Source organism: Hoplias malabaricus, chromosome 2 (assembly GCF_029633855.1).
Source record: "Hoplias malabaricus isolate fHopMal1 chromosome 2, fHopMal1.hap1, whole genome shotgun sequence".
NCBI lineage: Eukaryota > Metazoa > Chordata > Actinopteri > Characiformes > Erythrinidae > Hoplias > Hoplias malabaricus.
Genome location: NC_089801.1, coordinates 22,328,541 through 22,340,908, shown reverse-complemented (window position 1 = coordinate 22,340,908; position 12,368 = coordinate 22,328,541). Strand labels below are relative to the sequence as shown.

Below are 12,368 nucleotides of genomic sequence, written 5' to 3'. Positions count from 1 at the left end.
ATGCAAAGATTCAAAAATAGTCTCCAGATTTTCACTATCCCAGTGACAACAGGCATTGACAAGGTATTAGAATAAACAGGGTTTATTTAGTAATTGAGAAATATATTGCTATAGAAGACCTATAGAGATCTGGAGACTGGAGATTTACCCTAGAGGGTACTACCCTAGTGGCTTTTAAGTATCTTTTCCCCTGAGAGTACATATTTCTACAGTAACTACAGTTGCCTGATCTTGATAAAAACCATGTGCTAGTAAGGAATTCTGTTGTACAAATAAGTCAACACATCCAAAGAAAATACAAACATCACCAAAATATCAGCCTGTCAGTAACCAGGCCCACGAATAAGGTCAACATGTTTTGTAACAACTTCATCTACATGCATGCAGGTCTGTGCATTGTTCCCTTTTGCTTTGCTACCTCTGTTCTTTTCGCTATTATTATTTATTCCCCTGCCAAAAATAACTGACGCTAGCCATGGCCATACGGCAGACCACATCCACCCGGCCGTTCCCCCTACAATAGCAGCTCTGCACACATGGGAGGGGGCTTCCTGAGTACCCCAGCGACAGCAGAGCGATGCAGTAATAAAGTACACAATGCTGCAGAGTTCGCCAAACTTTACAAGGCCTGGATCTTTTGTTTGCCTCTCAGCCACTCGCCAAAGGTCAGATGCAAAATTATTAGGGAAGTAAAAAAAAAAACAAAGGAAGCTTTTCATTAATACAAAATAAACAATAAGGTTCAAGTTGTATTCTCCAAGTTGTATTCTCTTTCTCGCTCAGACACCTGTGAAGTCATTCTGAAACCCAAACGTCTGCTAGGAGATCGAAGAAATGAAAGAAACAATGCTCAGCAAAAGGCGCTGCATTCCTAAAATTTGAAGAGTTTCTTCTAAACTGAATGCTATTAATAGAGAATGTGTTCCTCCCTGTGCTGCGTCAACTCTTCTATGTAGGCTTTACACTAGACGTTGAAACTCTGGTGTGAGAATTTGATTGCATTTGGCCACAAGACCACAGTGTGGTCAGGTACTGATTTTGAACGATTAGCTCTGGATCACAAACACCAGCTCACCCCGATCACTTCAGAGAACACAGTCCCACTGTTCCAAAGCCCAGAGCTCTAGACAAAGCTTGACATTGGAAATAATGACCTTGAGCTCATGTGCAGTACGATTCTACTGGCAATACACACGTTGTGTGTGGAGTAACAACAACGAGTTTGCTCATAGTTGCAGATAGTTTGAGAGATGTAGTGTATGAGATGGGTTTGTAAACCCACGGTTAAACCGTTTAAGTTGTTTCTGGGGAAGGTATTTTTACAACAGTGCTTTTATCTAAGCGTGGATTTAGTCCACTCTGCCCACCTCTGACCACATCGACATGAGCATGGCCAAAAGTAGGGCAATGGAGTGAAACGATGTTGATAAAGGCCCCTATATTTTCAGTCAAAAAAGTGATGCAATGACAATCAAGTGTTTAACCTGGTTAGAATGTCTACGTATTGTTGTTTATGTGCTGAAGAACGTTAAAACTGCAGATTTTCAAAGACAGTTTCAAATGAGTAAATTCACAATTTAAAACGCTTTATTACGTCACAAACCAATCCTGTCAACTTGTGGTGCGGGGCGTCTGTGCTGCAGTTGGAGTGGAGTCAAAAGGGGTGACTAATTGCATATTCATGAATCAAAGGCTGGGAGGAGCTCACTGGAAGTTTCGTTTAAGTACTTTGTGTGTGTGTGTGTGTGTTTGTGTGCATGTTTGGGGTTAGTGTGTGAGTCAGGGGAAGTCACTGTCAGCCTGTGTTCCAGCACTGCTCTTTGCGACCCCCTGAATCTTGTCACAATCCAAACCCAAATACTGCCTGTGTCCTTGCTCCTTTCGGCAGTACACCCTTTTATGGGCTTTTTCACAGCAAGGATATGTCTCAGTCCCAGTTCTTACATTAATCACAGTATCTTCATGAGAAATGCATGGCAAATCCATGTTCTACATTGTATTTACATACATTGATCTTATCTAGCTTTGAGTGTAGCACGTTGTCCTTAAGGTACAGTTGTGAATCATGTGAACTCAGTGCATCACTCTAGTTAAGTGTGTGCAGAAGTGGCGTCCATTGTCTCTGTTCGTGGCTTTGAGAAGAGAAGCCACGGTATTATGTTAAAGCAGATGGAGGACTTCAGACATCACTGTTTTACATCTCACTAGCGTCTAACACGGTTTACGTCGCCATTAAAATACTGTTTATGAACGAAGATCAAACGTACCTTGCACAGTAAAGCGCCTCGGCGTTCAGGTAGATACTTCATCTTTCGGTAAAGCCCGTTTGAACGAGTAGCAGCCGTAAACCAAAACACAGCAAAACCAACCAAAACACTGACAAAACAACCGTTGATCTAACCGAAACCTGTGCAGTTTACTGTGAGAGACGCGCGCCTTCCGCACGCTCGAGCCCACTGCAGCGATGCCCGTCCATCCGCGTGCGGTTCAGCTTTCTGTGACGTCAGAGACCCGCGCTCGTGAGAACTGTGCGCGCTCGCTCGCGCTCAGCAGTTTCCTGTCTCGCGCAGCAAAGCTTCGCAGCAGGTGCATATGGGAAGCCGAGAGAGAGAGAGAGAGAGAGAGAGAGAGTGAGAGAGAGAAGAGAGACAGACTCTTCCATTCACTTCTGCCTCTCTCTCTTTCACTTTCTTCCAATCTTTCTCTCACTCTCTCTTACGTTCTCTTTCTCTCACACTTTCTCTTTGTGTCCCTAAAATTCTTTTAATCTGTTGTTATCATGATAAAATGTATCAAATATTTGATCAGCATACACACACACACACACACACACACACACACACATGCCCAATCAAAGACACAGCTCACTCTCACACACCTAAAGTCCCCCTCTGAATCTTCTGTGACCCATTTTGTTGAATCTAATATTGATTCCACCCTCCATTTTCTAATATTGCTTCTGGAAGATCTCATTAGTCCTCCCCGCAGTGTCTCCGTCCGTTTCCTAACTGCTCGCCATTAGAGCACCCACCAGGAAACACAATAAAATCTCACCAACACAGGAGTTCCCAGGGAGACATTGTGGCAGAAATGTTAAAACTATGTGTAACAAGTTCACATCAGTCTGAGGCTCTAATTTGATGCTCGTAATTAGAAACCTATCCGTATTCCTCAGAGAAATCCACTGAGGGGCTTAGTGTACTGACGCATGATATTAAACTCAAAGTTTCTGTGTCTACTTCTGGTTAATTTTTCAGGAAAATGCCACATATTCTTCATTTGCATACTCAAAATACAGATGTTCAGCCTGTGCAAAGAGAACTCAGAAATACACATCTGTACTTCCAAAAACTAGTACCATAACAAGCCTATATACCTCACACTGTGTTTTACCTTTAAGACTGACACAGGTAAATAGGCTCTGTTCAGTTCTTCATTTGTCCATTGTGTGTGTGTGTGTGTATGGGTGTGACATCTATGGACACTTTCTGTAACTTTAAAATAACAAACACTACGCATTTCAAAAAGATCAGTTTGATTTTTGATGATATGGGCCCTTTAATGCTATGTTCGCTAACGTATATACCAGCGTGTGACTCATTTGACCAAATGACCATGAAAAACATCCCCAGGTTCTATGAAACCTACTGAGGTAGATAAATTCACCAGTGTTAAATCAACACTATTAGTGTTAACCTAGCACTGAGAGTGTTAAATTATTACACTAACAGTGTTGATTTAACACTGGTGAATGTACTGTGTAATCACTTCCCTTTTTCATGAGACAGGTGGGAGTTTCCGGTTTTTGCAGACATTTCAGAGATCAGATGTTTCGGTCAACTGACCCAGCGTGCCCTTTAAGAGTGTGAATATCTACATCACAGAAAGGACATGGAAGAAGAAAGTAGACATTTCCATTTGCATGGCTTGAAGATGAAAACAGGCTGATGACATGTTCATTGTTATTAAGACTGAACTGATACCAGGCTTCGGCGGCACAGTGGCACAGTAGGAAGTGTCTCTGTCACACAGCTCGAGGGTCCTGTGGTTGTGGGTTCCTCCCACGGTCCAAAAGCACTCTAAAGTGTTTGTAGATGTGAGTGTGTGTCTTCCTGCGAAGGACTAACTCCCCCTCCAGGGTGTGTTTCTGCCTTGCACTCAGTAAGTCAGAGTAGGCTCCGCACCCACCGTGGCCCTGAACTGGATAAGCGCTTACAGACAATGAATGAATGCTTTAAGGCTAAAAAGCCTTTGTCACCTAGCAGTCAGTGCTAAATGTTCTCCTGTAGCCCATAGCTAATCTTTTTCTCAAGTGCCGTGCCCCTAGGGCCTCTGTTGGGAAAGCCATTTAGCCGCTAACTTATAGTTTAAAGGCCTTCTTGCGTAACACACTCCTTAATAGAACTGTGATGGTGATTCCAGCCTTGTAACTCACTTATAGGCCATTTTAAAGTTCGATCTGTGTATTTCCTTTTTCAAAAAGTCCCCTGAAACAAGCCTTTAAATGGTGTTTTTCCTGAGAAAGGTCTTCCCAGGTCCTGCTAGCATCCCCCGCTCCACATCATGAGGGAGAATAAACACAAATAAAGGGAGCTAGTACTGTATCTTGAACTCCCTCATTATATTTGCTGCATGTAAAAGGTCTGGAATCTTAATGTGGCAGTCTGATAGAAAGGTCAGTCTTCTGTTTCTACAGAATTGCTGTACACACACACACACACACACACACACACACACAAACACAAACACTGGCTGTATGAATCACAGGCAGCTAATCATAAGCTAAAGCTGGTTCCTTGTGGCAGTGACAAAGACTCGCTGTCAGAAATGTTCACAATTTGTTTCATGAAAGTCTATTTTCTAGTCTTCACTTTTAGTTGTGCCTTGTTATTATCTAAATGTCTTGCATTGTACAGAAGTAAACACCCAGATAGGAAAAGTGGCGTAGATGAGCGAATGGCAACAACAGCATATGCTGTTTCATGGATGCTGACATGCTGCTCAACCAGCAAGAAATGTGGGTGAGCACTGACCAACCCAAGATCACCATGAACTAACAGAAGCCCTCAAATTCATGTTAATCTAACTGTAGTTTTAAGATGATAGTCTGTTAACTAGCTAGCATAATAGCTAAAGCTGCTGGAGTTCAGTGTATAGTCTGTATCTTACAGATGACCTGATGTGAGCTAAATTATCTTAAGCACAAGCTACAGTACTTTATAATAAATTAGTACAATTTATTATAAAGTTATAATAATAATACATTAGAATTTGTACAGCACCTTTCCCACACACAAGGTCGTTTTATAGCAATTTAGACATAATATACATCAATACAAAGCAAACCTTTAGTTGTATACAGGAAGGAGCTGATGAAAATGTAGAAAAAAGGTGTGTTTTCAGTTGAGAATTAAAAAAGAGAGAGGAAGGGTATTCACTAAATAAGGAGGTGTCAGACCACGCAGTGATCTGTATGTGAGCAGGAGGAGTTTAAACTGAATGCGTTGTGAGACAGGTAACCAGTGTAACTGATTAATCCAAATCCAAATTCATTTCTTTCTTTTACCTCAAGTAGAGATTAGTTCTCTCCAACAGTCTGAAGGCTTCTCTGTAATGAATGGCGTGTTTTGTTTTTTGTTTGAAAGCCGTTGTCAGTTGGATGAGGATAGCATTGCATTAACAAAACACAAGACAACACACACATCATGCACTAAGTTCAGCAACGAAAGCAGGAAGTGATAACTTTAAATGAAACATGTTTCACTAAAGCTGGGTATATTTTTAAAATGCTCAGTTGTGAAGATTATACTGAGAAATGCACTCTGTCCATGAAGTAGCTCAAGTCAGGCGTGTAGAATAGACCATACACCAAAAACTGTTTTGTTCATTTGTTAGGTTAAGGTTCTTAAATTAAAAATGTCTGAAGTCTTGTGCAGTGCTGAATCTCTGAGTACACTGTAAAATGTCTATTTTTAATAACATTTGTGATTATTTTACAAGTCTTTGCATTTTTCTTTAAAATAGTAAATATCATGGAAATATATAACACTGTATATCATTTTCTTACAGTGTCTTAATGAACATTTGAGCTTGTTAGGTCATGTATATTTGGTATGTTTAGGGTTGATATGTATGAGATTTCACTTAGCTGCAACACTAAGGTTTCATAAATAGTGTTGTGGCTAAATCTGCAACACTTTTTTTTTCCATACTTCTGCTGGCCTTTAGCGGTGTTGTCACCAGATAAAGCCAATCTCCGGTTGTGTTTGCAGAGCTTCCTCATTGCAGTGTAAATGAGACAAATGACAGCACTGAAGCAGCAGATTTGCAATTGTAATTCACTTGATTCATCTCGAGTCATTTGACATGTAAACACTCGACAGTTAGCCATTTAGCAGCTAAGAGAAAGGACACCAGAATTTGAAGCCTCTTCAGGCAGAAGAGCTAGAGGATAATGCGCGCGCGCACACACACACACATACACACACACACACACACACACACAAACACACTTCTCAACCCATTGTGGCTAAAGGAAATTGCTAAAATAACAAGAGCTAGCCTCAGAACCTTCTTAAACATTAACATATATAAAAGACTGATGATACCATTCTGTGTTTTCATAAAGCTATGTTACACCTACATATGGCTTTCATGACAACTTTACGTAAACCTACAAACTTATAAATGTTGGTTCTATAAGGGTTCTTTATTAAAGGAAATGGTTCCATACAGAACCATGAACAGTTGAAAAAAAACTTTTGCATAATTAAAGCCTCCTTTGCATAATGAAGTTCTTCTTCAGTTTGATGGAGAATGTGCTATAGATGTTTCTATACAGCACCTTTTAGAAAAGGGTTCTATATGGCACCAAAAATGGTTCCTCTATTGTTACAATGTCAAGCTTGTTACCATATTTGGTGCCATATAGAACCATCTAGAGCACATTCTCCATCAATCTGAAGAACACATTCATTGATACCTTTAATTATGCAAATGTGTTTTGTCTTTTAAAATGTTCAGTGTTCGATATGGAACCATTTAATTTAATAAAGAGTGTGTACATACATTTTAATAAAGGCTTATCCAAAAAATCTGTTTTCATAAAGATTGACTTCAGTCTAGAAACTCTTATGCTTTATGTCGACTTATATCTGGTGTCGTGAAGGGATTATATAGGTGTAATTTAGCCTCAGTAATTAAATGTCAGAAAAGAAAATAACACAGGCATCACGATATTATTCCACTATAGAAGCTCTTCCAGTTCTCATTTAGAAAATAGTTCTCATGACACAAAGACAGAATATTTTTTGAGGCCTGCTAACAATAACCACAAGTTCCTTATGAACACTGTGTTCTGGACTTCACTTCTCACCGTCTTTTGTGTAAGGCTCACTCCACAGTGGTCAGCAGCAGCATGACTATCAGATCCACAAATATATACATGAGACTATTTATTTTTTAACCATTTCCTCTTTCATATGCATAGTTCTGTCTGCCCCAGTTTACAGACTTCCCATCATTCTACCTCACTGTGTTTTAACCCCTAAAACCCCACTCATCATTTAGTTATTAATTGTATAACTTATTACTCCGTTGCTACCATGAAATATTCAATATCTACTATGACGCTAACACGAACACTTAAAGGTATCCTTTCATTTCTTTCATATTGTCGCTTTCCAAATAAAAAAATATATCTCCAAATAAAAGATGACCTTCTTCATTTTCAGTGGAAGTCAACGTAAAGAGATGTTACTCCAAATCATTTTGGAGCATTTCTATTGGTCCATACATCATGAAATTTTCACACACCGTAAAGAACAGATGCCTTGTTTTGACTACAGTGTCCTGTTCAGCTCCTGAAGGCTTCAAATATAGGAGAACTTTCCAAATAACACATGAAAACAGAATCCTGTTTGTTTTATTCCTGTTGATTTAATTAAACAATTTATTTAAATGTGACCAGTTTTTAATTCATAAATAAATACATTATGTTATATAAGATCAATAGAAGGTGTCAAAAGTGGCACCTATGCAAAGTTGCCATCTGCCAAGCACTCTTTTTGATTGAGTAAATCCACAGTGGGGCAACACAAACTTTAGCTGAAGCTAAGTGCTAGCAGGCCTAGCACAGCCCAAACTGAGAGGTTTCTGCCGACTCCATCAGGAGATTAAGGGAAGACGGATTATGCTGGACAGGCAGGCAGAGGCTTAAACTGCTCTCCAGGACTGGCAGAAGATTGGGAGGGTTATTAACGAACTCGCTGGGCTGTGCTTCCCGCCGCCACAAACAAGCTGTTACTGGGCAACCGTTTACCCATTCACCGCTTTACCTCGCCCTCCTCCTTCACAGAAAGGGGACCAGTGAGCTCAGCACATGCAATTACACACAGAGAACATTGCTGTGGCTACACTTTCATATCCAAAACAAGATTGGTTTACTGCTGTGGTGTGTTTTTTAAGGTGGTAACACTGTGGGGATATTGTTGTTGCCGGGGTGAATATATAATACATTTGGTTTGATTGATTGCAATATCTATCAATCAAATCATGTGCATTCATGTAAGGTGGTACATGAAGGGTCTTATATTAAGCAAGCTTTAAAATAAGGATTCCTGTCTTGTAGTGTAATTGGATACCAGTGTAATTGGAAAAACCTTCGAAAATGAGGAATAAAGGCTGTGTTTCAAATTTATCTTCAGCTTTGCACAGTCGCCTATTTAAGGTGGAAAATAACATTCAAATAAGCAGTGAAAGAACACAGAAACTTTAATATTAGCCCCGCTAACCAGCCTATTTAAGGTGGAATTAAATGTTTGGATATGTAAGTTGTGAAAAAGACATTTATGGTGGAGGGGAGAAATAAATAAGGAAGATAATATCACCCTTGTCTAGTAGAAGCATTTAAGGTGGAAATGGCAATTAAAAGTCTGTAAATGCAGAAAGAAAAACAGTTGTGGCTCTTTCACTGTTTGCCTTTCACTGGCTTAGGTAGATATTTTAGTGAAACGATGTACACTTTTCTGTATAAATTTGTTAATTATGGCACATTACAATTAGGTATGAACTCCAAAGTTCTTAAACTCCTTCTGCAATCGTTTGTGTGGGTTCAGTTTTGGTCAACCTGGGGACCATCATGACCTTCACGTCTGTGTAGGAGTGGGAGAGGGCAGACAACCCAGTCCGCTGCTTTTACCCTATACTGCAGTTCTCATTTAAAATGATTGCTGTCAGTATTACAGATTGTCCCTTTAAGGTAACAAAAGTGGTTCCAATATGGCATAGTACACTGTCTTGACATCTTCATTTTTAATTGCTCTGCATGTGTCTCTATAGTCAATGATCTCATTGCTCAACTCTTCCCCCTGTCCCTCCCTTTAGAGAATTCAGGCTGACCCCAGGTTCTTGCACACACGCTGACGGACACTCGTGTCCACACCTACGTCTGTGTCCATGTGACGTGTGATGTGTGAAGGTTGCAGTAATGAGTCTTTCGGGAGAAAGATTTCAGTGGTCTTCCTGTTGGGTGGTCTCGTGAAGGCAGATACAAGGCCAGTGTGTACTCTAGTCCTTCTGTCAGGATATAACAACGGAAAACGGGGTCACAGGGCACTGCCGGGGGGAGCCCATAACGAAAGAAGACTGCAGTCTGAGGAAAGATACACTTCCTTTACCTCTACCCCACCCACTCTCATTCCCCAAAATTGTATTGGGCGATTTCCTGACCAGGAAGTGATATCACATGTAGGCTGATGTAGAGAACATCGTTATGCTGCTGGAGAGTGTACTGTAACTATAAACCACAAAAGGCCATGTTTTTACAGTGATTTCACGACTCTTAAAAGTTGTTGTTGGGCCTTGAATAATTTATTGCTCCTAGAAAACTGCTCTTACGCAATTTTTGATGTAGTTTATTAATGTTCACAATCAGTGATTTTCTACAAAGTAGTGTAGTTCTTTTACAACACTAACAGTAGGCTACAGTTGCCAAACAACATCACACACACACACACACACACACACACACACACACACACACACACACACACACACACACACTCACTCCCTCTCTTTCTCTCTCTATCTCTCTCTCCAGACTCTCTCCATCATTTTTTAAACTCGCTCACACCTAAATTGGAGCTGCAGTCATTTTGTCTTACTCCATCTTTCTTTCACACTGTCTCCATTTCTGTTCTCTTCTGCTCTTTATTTCTTGCCTCTCTCTCTCTCTCTCTCTCTCTCTCTCTCTCTCTCTCTCTCTCTCTCTCCTCCCGACTTAAGCTCACTCACATCTAAATAGAAGCTGCAGTTATTTTCCTCCCTGGGGAAGCACCACATCGATGATAGCTTTTTGGATAATCATGATTGAAACCTCCAAAATATGCAGGCTTAAGCCGGTGTAATCTGGATCCCTTCCAAGGCAGCGAAGCTCACCACTGGCCAAGCATCGATTTTAATGACCGGCTACTCCCAAAAGCATTCGTATCAATTACTGTATGAAGTGTAAATTGTGTAAAAGCAAGGTCCAGCTCCTCCAGAACTACCATGTATTACATTAAATGTTCGAACCTTGTAGGAACCCCTTAGAATTAGTGTATTTAACCAGCAGTTTCAGAGACGCACCCACAGTGGACGCAGACATTCATGATGCTGTGGGCCACGTGCACAGGAGATGAAGACCACCATGCTGAATGCTAGAAGTGTCTAACACCTTTCAGCACTGTTTTCTCTAAAGAGATGCAACACCATCTAATACCTTGGGAAGAGATATAGTGCCAGCTAAAAATCCAACATCAGTACCTGACTTCACTAATGGCTGAATGCAATCAAATGCTCACAGCAATGTTCTAGCCTGTGTCTCCAGAGACTAGATTGAAAGGGGAAAGCGAGATGAGGCTGAGGAACCTCGCATGACCCAGTGCTGGAAATGTTGCCTGCTCTGTTTATTACACTACATGTTCCCTCTAGTGCACAAGGGGGATTAAAGCAAATCTAACACACACACACACACACACACACACACACACACACGAACATACACAGATGCACATCAATATTGAGTTGGGGGAAAGGGCTTGATTACCATGACAACGGACAACATATAAACACCACAGATCAGATTTAGAGCCTCATGGCAGGAAAGTGTTATCCTATCAAAACTAAGCCTCCCTGTTGTTCTGTCCAACTGCAATCAAACCCTCACAGCAATCTTCCCACATGCTTCCCAGAGGAAAAGAAGCTGTAAATATTCAGAACAGATATGTAACTGATACATAGTACTAGGGTCAGGGGTCCTGGTTTAATCACTGTCTGTGAGGAGTGTGGTGTGTTCTCCCTGTGTCTGCATGGGTTTCCTCCGGAGGATTGTCTGTGAGGAGTGTGGTGTGTTCTCCCTGTGTCTGTGTGGGTTTCCTCCGGGCGACTGCCTGTGAGGAGTGTGGTGTGTTCTCCCTGTGTCTGCGTGGGTTTCCTCCGGAGGATTGTCTGTGAGGAGTGTGGTGTGTTCTCTCTGTGTCTGCATGGGTATCCTCCAGGTGCTATGGTGTCATCCCACAATCCACACCAATGTTGGTAAGTGGACTGGTGGTATGCCATTATTCATATGTGTGAGTGACTGGTGAGTGTGTGAAAGTGTCCACAGGTGTGAGTGTGTAATTGACTATGTGAGTGTGTGAAAGTGTCCACAGGTGTGAGTGTGTAATTGACTATGTGAGTGTGTGAAAGTGTCCACAGGTGCGAGTGTGTGAGTGGGTGAGTGTTTGGTGCCCTGTGATGGACTGATATCACAGGGTATCTTCCCAATGGTTCCAGATAGGCTCAGGACCCACCTCAGATCCCAATCAGTACGAAGTGTTTACAGAAAATTAATGAATGAACAAATGAATAATTTAATGCTATTCAAATTGCGTTGACAAATTTGCACATAGCTGCCAGTAAATCTCAGAATAAGCCCAACATATTCATTAGCACTGATTGGACACTGGCTTGATGGATTTGGAATCCTGTATTGACCAATCAGGGCCATTGATTTTGGGTAATTGAGCCAATTAACCTCTGACTATCACCGTTTGCAGCAGCCAATCGCAGGACCTGGTATTGATTGCTTGGCTGTGTCAAGTCGCTTCACGGCCTGAGCCCAACCGAATTATGTGGTAGGACCGAAAAAGGCAAATATCACAAGGAATGACATTATGCAAATGAATGAACACATTCATCTTCCCACTATTTCTCTGTGTGTTGCTTACATAGTGTGACTCTCTCTCTCTCTCTCTCTCTCTCTCTCTCTCTCTCTCTCTCTCTCTCTGGCAGCAGACAGCCAGGGCTGAAAGACTGTTAAGTAATTGGCCCTGGCTGGCTCTGCCTCT

General features: G+C 41.3%; 1 protein-coding gene across 5 annotated transcripts in view; it reads right to left on the bottom strand.

Moving 5' to 3' along the window:
* sipa1 (signal-induced proliferation-associated 1) overlaps nucleotides 1-12,368 on the bottom strand; it is a 90,998-nt gene that overhangs the window by 51,720 nt on the left and 26,910 nt on the right. The window contains exon 1 of one of the 5 annotated variants that reach the window (XM_066651847.1): nucleotides 2,268-2,473. The exons of the other annotated variants lie outside the window; for them this stretch is intronic. The gene's annotated coding sequence lies outside the window, so the exon portion shown is untranslated. Of the gene's footprint in view, nucleotides 1-2,267; nucleotides 2,474-12,368 lie in introns of those variants that run through there. 5 annotated transcript variants of the gene reach the window in all.